This window comes from Poecilia formosa, unplaced genomic scaffold (assembly GCF_000485575.1).
Source record: "Poecilia formosa unplaced genomic scaffold, Poecilia_formosa-5.1.2 Scaffold48, whole genome shotgun sequence".
NCBI classification, from domain to species: Eukaryota; Metazoa; Chordata; class Actinopteri; order Cyprinodontiformes; family Poeciliidae; genus Poecilia; species Poecilia formosa.
In genome coordinates this window covers 145,902-156,936 of record NW_006799987.1, presented here as the reverse complement: position 1 = coordinate 156,936, position 11,035 = coordinate 145,902, and the positions used below count along the sequence as shown (strand labels likewise).

The 11,035-nt window shown below is 37.5% G+C and overlaps 2 long non-coding RNA genes across 2 annotated transcripts; both read right to left on the bottom strand.

Moving 5' to 3' along the window:
• Positions 1 to 617: 617 nt before the first annotated feature.
• Positions 618 to 4,181, bottom strand: LOC103138210 (uncharacterized). Its single transcript, XR_476265.2, has 3 exons — positions 3,895 to 4,181; positions 1,081 to 1,227; positions 618 to 909 (listed from the first exon to the last, which is right to left on the bottom strand). It is a non-coding gene; the product is annotated as an uncharacterized LOC103138210 (long non-coding RNA).
• Positions 4,182 to 4,305: 124 nt separating this feature from the next.
• Positions 4,306 to 10,168, bottom strand: LOC107836294 (uncharacterized). The gene is made up of 3 exons (XR_001662169.1): positions 10,042 to 10,168; positions 9,861 to 9,948; positions 4,306 to 5,401 (listed from the first exon to the last, which is right to left on the bottom strand). It is a non-coding gene; the product is annotated as an uncharacterized LOC107836294 (long non-coding RNA).
• Positions 10,169 to 11,035: the final 867 nt, after the last annotated feature.

Sequence of the window (11,035 nt, the reverse complement as noted above, 5' to 3'; positions counted from 1 at the left end):
CATCCTCCTCCTCCTCCCCCCCACCTTGCCATGTCAGCCTTGACTGCAGAGCAAAGCCACAGCTGACTGGCCTTGGGACAAGGGAGGCAGGAAGGGGCCTCTTCCCTTCACGGAGCCCCAGGAGCACAAAATATTGTTTAGGAGATATTTTACATTTACTTCTGCTTTTCTCAGAAGTCTGAGTCAGGATTGAAAAGAAACAAAATGCAATTTCTGCATAAAGGGGCAGTAGTATGTTTTCCAGCCACAAAGTGCCATTTTATAGCAACTCTGTTACCCAGACATGAGTTAAATGAGATTTAACCTCTAACTTTTTACATATTTGTTAAAACTAATATGTAAATATTAGTTGTGATACTTTAACATGAGACGGATAATCAGAAAAAATCTATTTCTTCTTCATCCTGTTGTCCTACTGTCACCTGCAGAAATACAACATTCTTTGTCAGAAACAACCAATCAGAACCAGGGGGAGGGTTCTATGTCTGTCAGTCACCCTTGTGTATGTGTTGCTCACATTCTCCCCCTGTCTTTCTGTTATGCTAAAGCTTCTTCCTAAATGCTAAGGCAAGTTAGCATGGCCACTGATGGTGATAGAGAAAACAAGATTTTACAGTTTTTAGTTTTTACCTCATGTTTTTTTTTTTTTTTTATTAAAACTTTATTATTCTGCCTTGTTTTTACTTTTTTACATTCAGTAAATCCTGGAGCAGGAGTTTGAGTCCAGCTTGTGGAGGATTCGGCAGAGGAGTATTTTTTACAGCGTGCTGGTTGAAGCGTGGCTCACAGCGGTCCGGTTTGGGTATTTAAAAACCACAGGACAACACACGGTCTGGCTGTTTCCCCCTCTGGTGAAACTGAGCGCAGGTCCGTGTCAGGCAGCGTTTGCACAGTCCTGGCTGAGCTGACCTGCAAAGAGCCAGATGAGGATCAGGGCTTAAGCACCGCAGAGGCCTTCTGCAAACAACATGTGGAAAGGCTTTGGTGGCTAATGTAGCGTGGAGTATTTATATACTGAGCAAAGACCTGACCACTGTCCGTCAGGATCCAGGCAGCAGTTAGGCTGCGTTCAGCTCTGACCTCTGCAGTGATTTCCTCTGGAGCACCTTGTCCTGCCAGTCCGCTGCCCCGACGGGACGCGCAGGCTGCTCCAGGGTCAGCTGATTCGTGTACAGCAGCTCAAACCAACAATCCTCCCACAGCAGGGGGTCTGTCATTGTTTTCCAGCTGAGGCCAAGGAACAGGAGGAACATGCATTAACCCATATATGGACTTAAAGGTGATCTGTTATGACCTTGGACCGGTTACGATACGTCTATGGTCTACAGAAAACATGTTCATTACTTTTTTTTGCTCAAAATTATTAGATAATGAGATTGTACTAGTTTGACGTGTTTTCACTTTAAATGCAACTGAGCTGCTCCTGGCCACGTCCCACCCCAACTCTACGACTATACTCGCATGTGAAAAAGGCTGCAAACAGATACGCAATTATACAACCGTACATATTTGAAAAGCAGAAGTAGAGCCTCCTGCACAATCAAAAAGAATGCCCACTGCAAAAACGCAGAATCTTACCAAATATTTTTGTCTAGTTTCTAGTCCAAATAATGTAGTGCAATTGAAATAAGACAAAACTTATTTTACTGGGAAAATGTTGTGTTATAAATTATATAACCAAAGGAACTTGCACTTTTTAATCAATATTAAGGAATTATTGGCTTAAAACAAGCCCCTATGTCTTTCTGAAAAGTTACTTGTCAGTTAGTTTTGTCTTATTTCAAGTGTAATAAGATATTTGCACTAGAAACTATACCAGAACAACTTGGTGAGATTTTGTGTTTTTACAATGGAGCAAGTGGTTTCTGGATGATAAGTCAATAACTGTACAACTCTTGTGTTTTCCAGCAGCCATTGTACAGTGGTAAAACCAGCTGACCAAACGTGCAGGAGTTCAGCTTAGGTTGCAACGTAACGGGGCAGTCATACTTTGCAGTTAATTTATCTGTTGTTTTGAAAGTTTTACCACTAACTTTTTAGTGTTCAGTAGCAGCTAGTGCTCTTCTTAGCTACAGTTAGCATCGCTTTAGCTAAGAGCCTTTATCTTTAGCTGATTTGTTTTTGTTTTATGGGGTTAAAGATATGTTTTAAAGTCTAAAATCTACTGAATACTTTCAATGATTCACTTTAACTTCCATCACAGATGGATGGATAAAGTAAAAAAACAGCTTTAAATGCATTTTATTTCTACAGTCAGCTGACTAATTTGACTGTCACTTCTTCTATTCAAGCTATTAATGCTGCGGCTTTCTGTTATTATCCAATTTATCCCCACATTGTGATGTTGACAAGCTAATTGTTGAGATGTTTCCATGAAACCAGAAAAAAAAGCATTCACCAGTGTTTTGGTAAAATTACTGTTGAGTTTCCCAGTGGCGTAATGGGAATGTCAAACATAGTTTAACTCCTTCGTGTTCTTGGGATGACACATTTGGTGAGTAATTCACAAGCACGCTTCTGAATTGGAAATATACATATAATTCTGGTTGGCAGGCTGTTTATTCAAATTGCAGATGTAGAAAACGTGACGATACAGCAGAGTTTGTCCATGAGGTCTATGGTTCTGCAGGTTAAACGGCTCATGAGATGTTGATTTAAGACATTTCAGAATAAAATAATACTTTATTTTAATCATCTAAACAAGCTAAAGTTCTGGGAGGCTGTTTACCATTGAGATCAACTTTTCCTGAGCATGAAATTTCAAAGAGTGCCTTCTTCCAGACATTCTCCTTGCATTTTCCTTCCAGTGTTTGAAGTGACAGCGCTGGAATCCACAGTTGTTTTGAAATTGTTCCAAGAGACATTCCTGGCTGTGCGGCAAAGGCTTGGGAAAATTATCCTCTTTGTGCGATCTGAACTGAGCTCATTAGATTGCCCTATTTTAAGCTGTGTTGATCAGGCAAAAGGGTCCTGTCTGAAAAACCATTTATGTTGGAAACAAATTAAATCTTTGACTAATTGAATATGGCTGCATACAGTGTTACTTTTACATTCATATATCGGTTATTTTTAAAGATTTACCACTAACCTTTTAGACACTTTGCGTTTTGGCAGTAACATAATAAATCCTTAGATTTACACCACAAAAATTTAAATGTGAACATTCAGTGAAGATATGAAGACTGGTTCAATCCGGTGTGCTAATCTGAAAGCTAACATTTTTAATGCTGAGTTTTCTACCAACAGCTAACGACAGAGTTTGTTTTTAGGCTATAATTAGAATTTATCATTAAACAAAAGAAAATGCTGTGTCATTTTCTTAAGTTTGCCATTTGTTCCACTTCGCCCTCTTAAGGTTAAATGGAAGCTACGTTTCATGCTATGCTATGCTAAGTATTGACCAACTACGTCACTTAATCATTTAAGGCGCCATGATGGACGTCGAGAGTGAAGATCGGGAGTATTGAACTGAGCTTCTGAAGTTGTTTTTGTCGGTTTATTCATGGCTTCTACATGTTCCAGTCATTTTATTTTGCCTTTGAACGTAACACACCTGGTTGGGGCTCATAGACGGCGGTACAGAAGCTAGAAACAGCTAGCTTAGAAACCGACCCTCCTGACGTGTTCATCAAATTATCAACTTTGCCTGAATTCACACCACATTATGTATATCACTGTCATAAACGGCATTTCCCTTTAGGCCAGAGGAGCATTAAAAAGGTTCAAAAACCCAGATGCTAACCAGGTTTTTTTTATGCGTTTGTTTTTCATGTTAGGCTGCAGTCCGGTACGGCATTGTACTAACAATTAGACGCACAACTTCTCCATAACGCGATATTTAATATCTTTCTAAACAAACTTACTTATAAAGTATATGAACGTTAGTCTAATTACCTTGTGGAAAGTGTTAGGTCCTGATCCGTGATTACACCGAGGGCTGCCAGTCATGATGATTGACGGCTGCTGACATCCATCGCGTTTCTTTCCTCTTTAAAAATTACACAATAAAATGACAAGTTTGGTTTTCACTCTTGTCTGTGCAGCCGACCGCGCAGCACCCTACGACCATTTTTTTTTATTGCGAAATCAACAACATAGAAGCGGTATTAGGTTACCAGTTGACTTCGACAGGGTTTAAAGGAGTGCATCGTCATGGCGGAGCGGGACGAGTTTCGAAGAGAGTGACGTCACGTACAAAGGGTGAGTAGCTAACAGCTATTTTTTAAATAAACAATATAAGGTGACAATTAAAATCCATTTATTCTATTAAAAAAATAAATATCCAATAATAAAAATTTAGGAGATTGAATAGGATCAGGTTCAGTATGTCACGTGAAGCTTTTAAAACATTTTATTACAGTTCAGGGTAAGCTAACGCTACTAGAAGCTACTGCTAGCACAACTAGTGACAAAAGGCTAAAACAATACTGCATTGTTGTATCATAACATTACAATGGAGGAGATTAAAACATAAGCATCTAAGGTGATTTGACGTTAAAATGTTTTATTAACATAAAATTTTTTTACTGTTTTGAGTTTAAATGTAAGCTAGCTGTTTCAATAGCATTGATTTTAGAGGAAAATGTTCTCTCATAGTTATTTTTTCATCAAATTACTCAAAAACAAATGTTTTAAATTTGAATTTTGCCAAGAGAAAAGCAAACGTAAACTTAAAATGATTATGTTTGTCTTAGCTATTCCTTCCAGGTGATGGCAGATTTTGTGCAGATCGGTGTGGAAATAGAATAAAAGCAAATCATCACAAATGAATGACATGAAGGCACTCTGGGATGTTGCACAAGCTGTTTTCCACAGAGTTGAACCACAGCCACTGTCAGCAGTGTACAAAACATCCATTCACACTTACAGTGGCCGCAGAAACAAACGCTTACAAAGATAAACATAAGCATCTAAGATAAAGGTTCCACAGGTCGGCATCAAGGCTTCACAAAGCAACCCACATCTGTGTTTCACTCATGTTGGTTTCTCCATTTGCAAGGTAAAGACATTAAAGCATTAGATTTTTTTCAAAAACAAGCCTGAACCCGGAGTGCTTTCCCCATCTGGAAGCAGTAGAGGGCTTGTCTAAAAGATAAAAATGATATGAACGGCTGCTGGCAACTCAAATGTCCAGTCTGGGATCAATTACATAGACAGGACTGAGAGAAAGAGGAGGAAGTACAGATTCTATATCGACCACAAACACCCACACAAACTTTAAAAAAAAGAAAAGAAAACTGGTGCCTGATGCGATGCTGGTGCTCCGTTCCTGGTGTCTGGTTATGGATTGGCTGGGACCGCATGCTGCCACATTCCCACCCGACTCGCACTCGGTGTTTAACAAGCGACTGATGGCGGTTCCAGATGAGGCCGCCGTCGGCCAGCTGCTCTGGAGGGATTTCTGCAGGGATCAATAGGATAAACTGGCTGTCTATTATCCAGGTCAGATTTACACTGCAGCAAAGACAGAGTTATACTTACTGCAAAAACAGAAAATATCACAAGGAGTTTTTGGTCTAGTTTCTTCTCCAAATATCTCAGTTCACTTGAAATAAGACAAAACTAACTTAAAAGTTACTGTCCATCAAGACATATTAGCTTGTTTTAAGTAAATACTTCCTTAAAATCAATTTTAGAAAAAAATACAAATTTTGATTAGATTGGATCTGACTTGATATTGTCAAGTGTGAAACACATCATACACTGCAAAAACACAAATCTTACCTGGTATTTTTGTCTAATTTTAGTGTCTTATTTCAGTACCCTTGAAATAAGACAAAACTAACTTACAAGTATTTTTTCAGGAAGATACTGGAGCTTGTTTTAAGTCGATAACTACATAATATCAATTTTAGAAAAAAAATGCTAGTTTTGAATAGATTGGATTTGACTTGATTATTTTTTACAGTGTTAAGCACATTATTCACTGCAAAAACACAAAATCTTACCCGGTATTTTTGTTTAGTTTCTAGTCAAAATATTTCTTCCACTTGAAATAAGACAAAAAGCTCAGTATTAAGGACTTATTTACTTTAAAAAACGCTCCTTTTATCTTGCTGAAAAGTTTCTTGTAGGTTAGTTTTGTCTTATTTCAAGTTTACTGAAACATTTACACTAAAACTAGACAAAAACACCTGGCATGATTTTGTGTTTTTGCAGTGCACCCTATATTTATATTTGGTGTCTACATATTTTGAGCATTTCTGCACCACTAGACACATCTGCCTTGCAGTCGTAACGAAATGCATCATGGGACGTTTAAGGCCCAGAAGGAGGAGGGTCAGGCTGGAATGAATATGAATAAAGTAAAAACAGACAGGCCGACCAGGAGGGGCGAGAGTGGGACCGAGACAAAGGAATTTAATAAGATCCAGACCTCTTTGAGCTCTCACTGTTTTAAAAGACGACTCTGCTGTACAGCTACGCTCTCCGTCTCACTGCGAGACCCGAGCTGGCGGCCGCAGCTTTGTAAAAGGTCAAAACGACACCTCCAGAGCTCATAACCAATTCATAAATGGAGCTGGACTTCACCTCAAGTGGCCCCAGTAAACTTCACAGACAGGGCCTCCTCTGTCTGCCCAGAGAAAAGGGTTATGTTTTCTCATGTGGACACTATTTTCACCAGATTATTATGATGTGAAATTAGAAATTACACCTAAAAACGACCTGAAGGTTTAATTTGTTGTAAGAAAATGTAGAAAAATACCTATAAAATGGCTTTTCATGCCCAAAAGTGTATCGATTTTTCATTTGTAGTAAAAAAATCAGTTTGTTGATCGTTTCAGTCCTGTAGTCTGTCTATGGAGGTTGTTCAAAAGGGAAAAAATTGAAAGTGTAAAAAAAAAATTGAATCTGAAAAAAAAAAATGATTTGAAACTGAAAAAAATATTTGAAAGATAAAATTGTAGAATCTGGAAGAAAAATTTTAACTGAAAATATATATTTGAAACTGAAAAAAAAATACCTAAAAAAAATTAAATTTAAGCTGAAAAAAGTTTTGAGACTGAAGAAAATTTAAACTGGAAAGAAATTTGAAACTAAAGAGAAAAGATTTGAATCTGAAAAACAAGTTTTAACTGAAAATAATAAACTGAAACATAAAAATAACTTGAATCTAATTAAAATCGTTTTTCTTTTTTTTTTTTATCAAACTTTATGGCCTAGTTTAGTTCCAGAGCTGACTTCACACACCCAGGTTCTCTGGTTTTATCAGGGCTGCTTCTGGTTGACAGAAGAATTGACAGAAAAACGGGAGGAGCTGTCAGTTAGTTGTTGCCATGGCAACCTCCAACTGTCAAGAGCAGCGTAACAGAGCTTACCGATAAATACCAGAAAACTTTTTGACAAAATGAAAGGAATTTGAAGAATAAATAAAGACTTTTTCACAACTTTACATATATAATTTTGTAAACACAAAACCCTGTTGTCTTAGCTTTTGGGGTTTTCAGTTGCAAACAAGACAAAGTAAAATACTTTTTACCATGGTATAGTTTAAATAATCTACTGGTAGTACTTTTTGATCATTATTAAGGAATTGTTTACTTAAAATAAGCTCCAATATCTTTCTGAAAAGTTACTTTTAAGTTTGTTTTGTCTTATTTCAAGTGTACTAATATATTGGCACTAGAAACTGAACTTCTTGGTATCAAGACTTTGTGATTTTGCAGTGCATTCTTCAGTACTAAGCTAATATGTTTTTCTTGACTGATTTAATTTTAAATGTTTAAAACAGCGTAAAAACCTGAAATCCCTCACACATTACTTTTTCATCTTTAAGGAAAACACTGGAATAGTTTTTCCTACTTTTATTTTCTGATGTTTTGGTGAAAAATAGCGAGTTTCATTAAAATTCATCAGAGAAACTTTACTGCCATCTACTGGCAGTTCTAATTCTCTACAATCAAATGTCTGCAGTTTCTTTTCCCCTGTATTTGTTGACATTTACTGCATTATTTATTTATTTTTTTTACAATTTCCAAACCTTTTTTACAGACTTGTTTTATTTAGAAATGGTAAAATTTAGCTAATTAAGAAACCAACACTGGCAAGTCTGTGTGTTTAGGTATAGTGTAAGGAGTAAATGATTTCATTAAAATGCACCAACATCTATAGTCCAAAATTCTTCATAAGCCCTGCTAGATTTAGATTTTAAATGTATTTTTATTTGACCAAGAAATAATATAGCTTTAATTTAAACAAAGGAGTGTTAAAAATGATTTATGACACTTTCTCAGTAATAATAAAAAAATTTTATTGGTATTTATATTAATCAACCCCTTATTATAATTGCCAACCAGCTTTCTGCATGTTTCAACTTGTCTTTTGATTATTTATTCTTGAAGGTCACAGATCATTCTATTAAATTCAAATATTGGTTTATGAACGAAATAGAAACGTTTATTTTGAAAATCACGAGTCATGTGATCAACAACCGGATGTTACTACTGGCGGAAATTAAATGATGCGTCATGTTTTAATAGCTTGTCGGGTGACCAACCTTATTAATCACGTGTGATAATAATTATGTTTCTTATGTAATGGAATTTCTGAATGCAGTTACCACATGATGCCACATTTCCTGCTTCCGGTTACCCCGCCGCCATTGGAAGCAGCTTTCCACTTAATTGAAAACTGCGATGTTTGGATATTGTTGGATTCCAGGGTGTAAAAACCAACAGTAAAGAGGAATTTTCTTTACATCCAGTGAAGGTGAGCAAACTTTACTTCTAAATACTGAGTGTCTTGCTAATATCAGAATAACAGAAGTTGCGTAACAAGATGGCTCACTTCTGGTCCGATCTTGTGGGAGCTACATTTCATTTCAAATGTACAAAAAGTGTTGTTGATATTCCGCTAATGTAAAAAAAAACGCAATTTTGCAATTGTATTTTTTCCATTAAATATGAAACGCAATTGAAATGAGTCATTAAAAAACATGCCATGCCATCATCCTCCAACCACTTCCTGTCGTCGTCTTTGTCATTTACGCCAGTAGTAACATCCTGTTGTTGATCACACGACTCACGTGATGCAACTTCAGCAAAATACTCACTTTTTTTGTGAGTAATTTGAGGGCAGAAACTTTTTATTGAAAACGTGACTATTTTTTTCCATTAAACAAATTTATTTTCATAATTTCAATTTAAAGGTAAATGGAAATGCAGCTTATGAGAGTTTAGCGCTCAACTGAGGAGATTAAGCAACTTGGAATGACATAACCTTTTTCAAAAACAAGTTATTGAATCCATTTCCCTCCTAATGAAACCGGAGCTTTGGTGGTTTTTTCTGGGTGGTCTTGTGATTGTGTGGTTGCTGCTTTCTGTGCAGCTCCTTGATCAAAGTTTTCTTTGCTTTATTCATCACCATGTTGGCCTGAATCCAAAACATGTCGTCCATCTACAGCTCAGAAACTTCCTTTCATCATGTTCTGGCCTGGGCTGTGTGCAAGTCGTTCGCCATCTTACCCAGGTCATTATTTTGATCGAGTCTGGTAGCATCTGGTGGTGATCAGAGCTGCGTAACCGCCATCTTAGTATTTACAACTAGGAAACGCTTTGGAGAAAATAGATACTGATGTTTCTTCCTACTTCATTTCTTCTTCCTTTCATTCTTTCCTTTCTTTCTTTCTCTGTCCATTTCCTTTTTTAGTTTGTCAAAAAGCAAAACTCCGCCTATCGTTCTCATTTCACTTCTTACAGCAGCTCCTTCTAGTGGCCTGGAGTGACATTACACCCCATAACCCAACACAGAGGAATCAAACCGATTGATGGGTTTTCTAAGGTAAGCAGAGATCAAAAATGCTTACTCTGGAAAAGAAAAGTAATTACAGTCAGAGGAACTTCTCCCTCTGTTATGAGTACCTGAAAACAAGATGGAGATCAGAGTCCTGGGAGCAGTTTCACTCTCCGATGATGAGGCCCTTCAGGCGTCGCCATAAAAAGTGTCAACCTATTAGAGTGGAATAACGTTTCTGGCATGCGGCGGCCGCACTTAAAGCACAATTTGTTCAGCCATATTAGTAATTCACCCACTCAGACTGACCTGCGCCTCCTGGGCTGACGGCGCTTCAATTATTCATCTGGAAGCAACTGCAGCTGCAAACATGGACGCCGTCTTTCTTTCTTTCTTTCTTTCTTTCTTTCTTTCTTTCTTTCTTTCTTTCTTTCTTTCTTTCTTTCTCTATCCATTTGTTCCTTCCTTCCTCCCTTCCTTCCTTCCTTGCTTTCTTCCTTCCTATCTCTTTTCCTTCCTTCCTTCCTTCCTTCCTTCCTTCCTTCCTTCCTTCCTTCGTTCATCTCTTGGTTTATTTTTCCTCCGCAGCGCCGTCTCGTTCCCTGAGGATAAACCAATTTACATTCTTATTTTCCTCCTCAGATCCATGCCAGTTTCCATGACAACATAGTTTCACTTTCTCATCCTTCTCTCTCTCACTGGCCCTCTCCCTCGCTCCTGCTCTCTCATTTCCCGCTGAGCCTTTCTTCTGTTCTCTTGACCTTCCTCCAGCGTTTCATTCCTCCTTTTATTCCTCTCTGCTCGTTCTTCTGCCGGGTTAATCGACTCAGAGGGAGGAACTCTCATTGTCTCTCTACATTTTTCTCATAATAAACATAAAATTACTCAATATTATACGATCTGCGCAGCTAAAAAGTTTAGCATTTTCACTAAGCAAGATGAATCAGGCATAATTTATAATCTGTGAGGGTTTTCATGCTAAATTGGGAGATAATGATTTCACTCATTTGGTGCTAATAAACTCCTAAGCAACATAATTAGCTGTGGATAATGGCTACTGGCAACAAGTGCAAAGAGGCTTTCCTATTTTTCCTTTTTTTTGGTGAAAGGAATCTTTTCTCTCTTCTTTGTCAAACAGAAGGTGTTTCAGATCAGACTGATGATCTAAAACGAAGCTGCAGGTTCACAGCTACACTGCAAAACACAAAATCTTATCAGATATTTTTGGTCTGCTTTCTAGTGCAAATACCTGAGTAAACAAAAGTGACTTACAAGCAACTTCTCAGCATTATATGGGGATTAT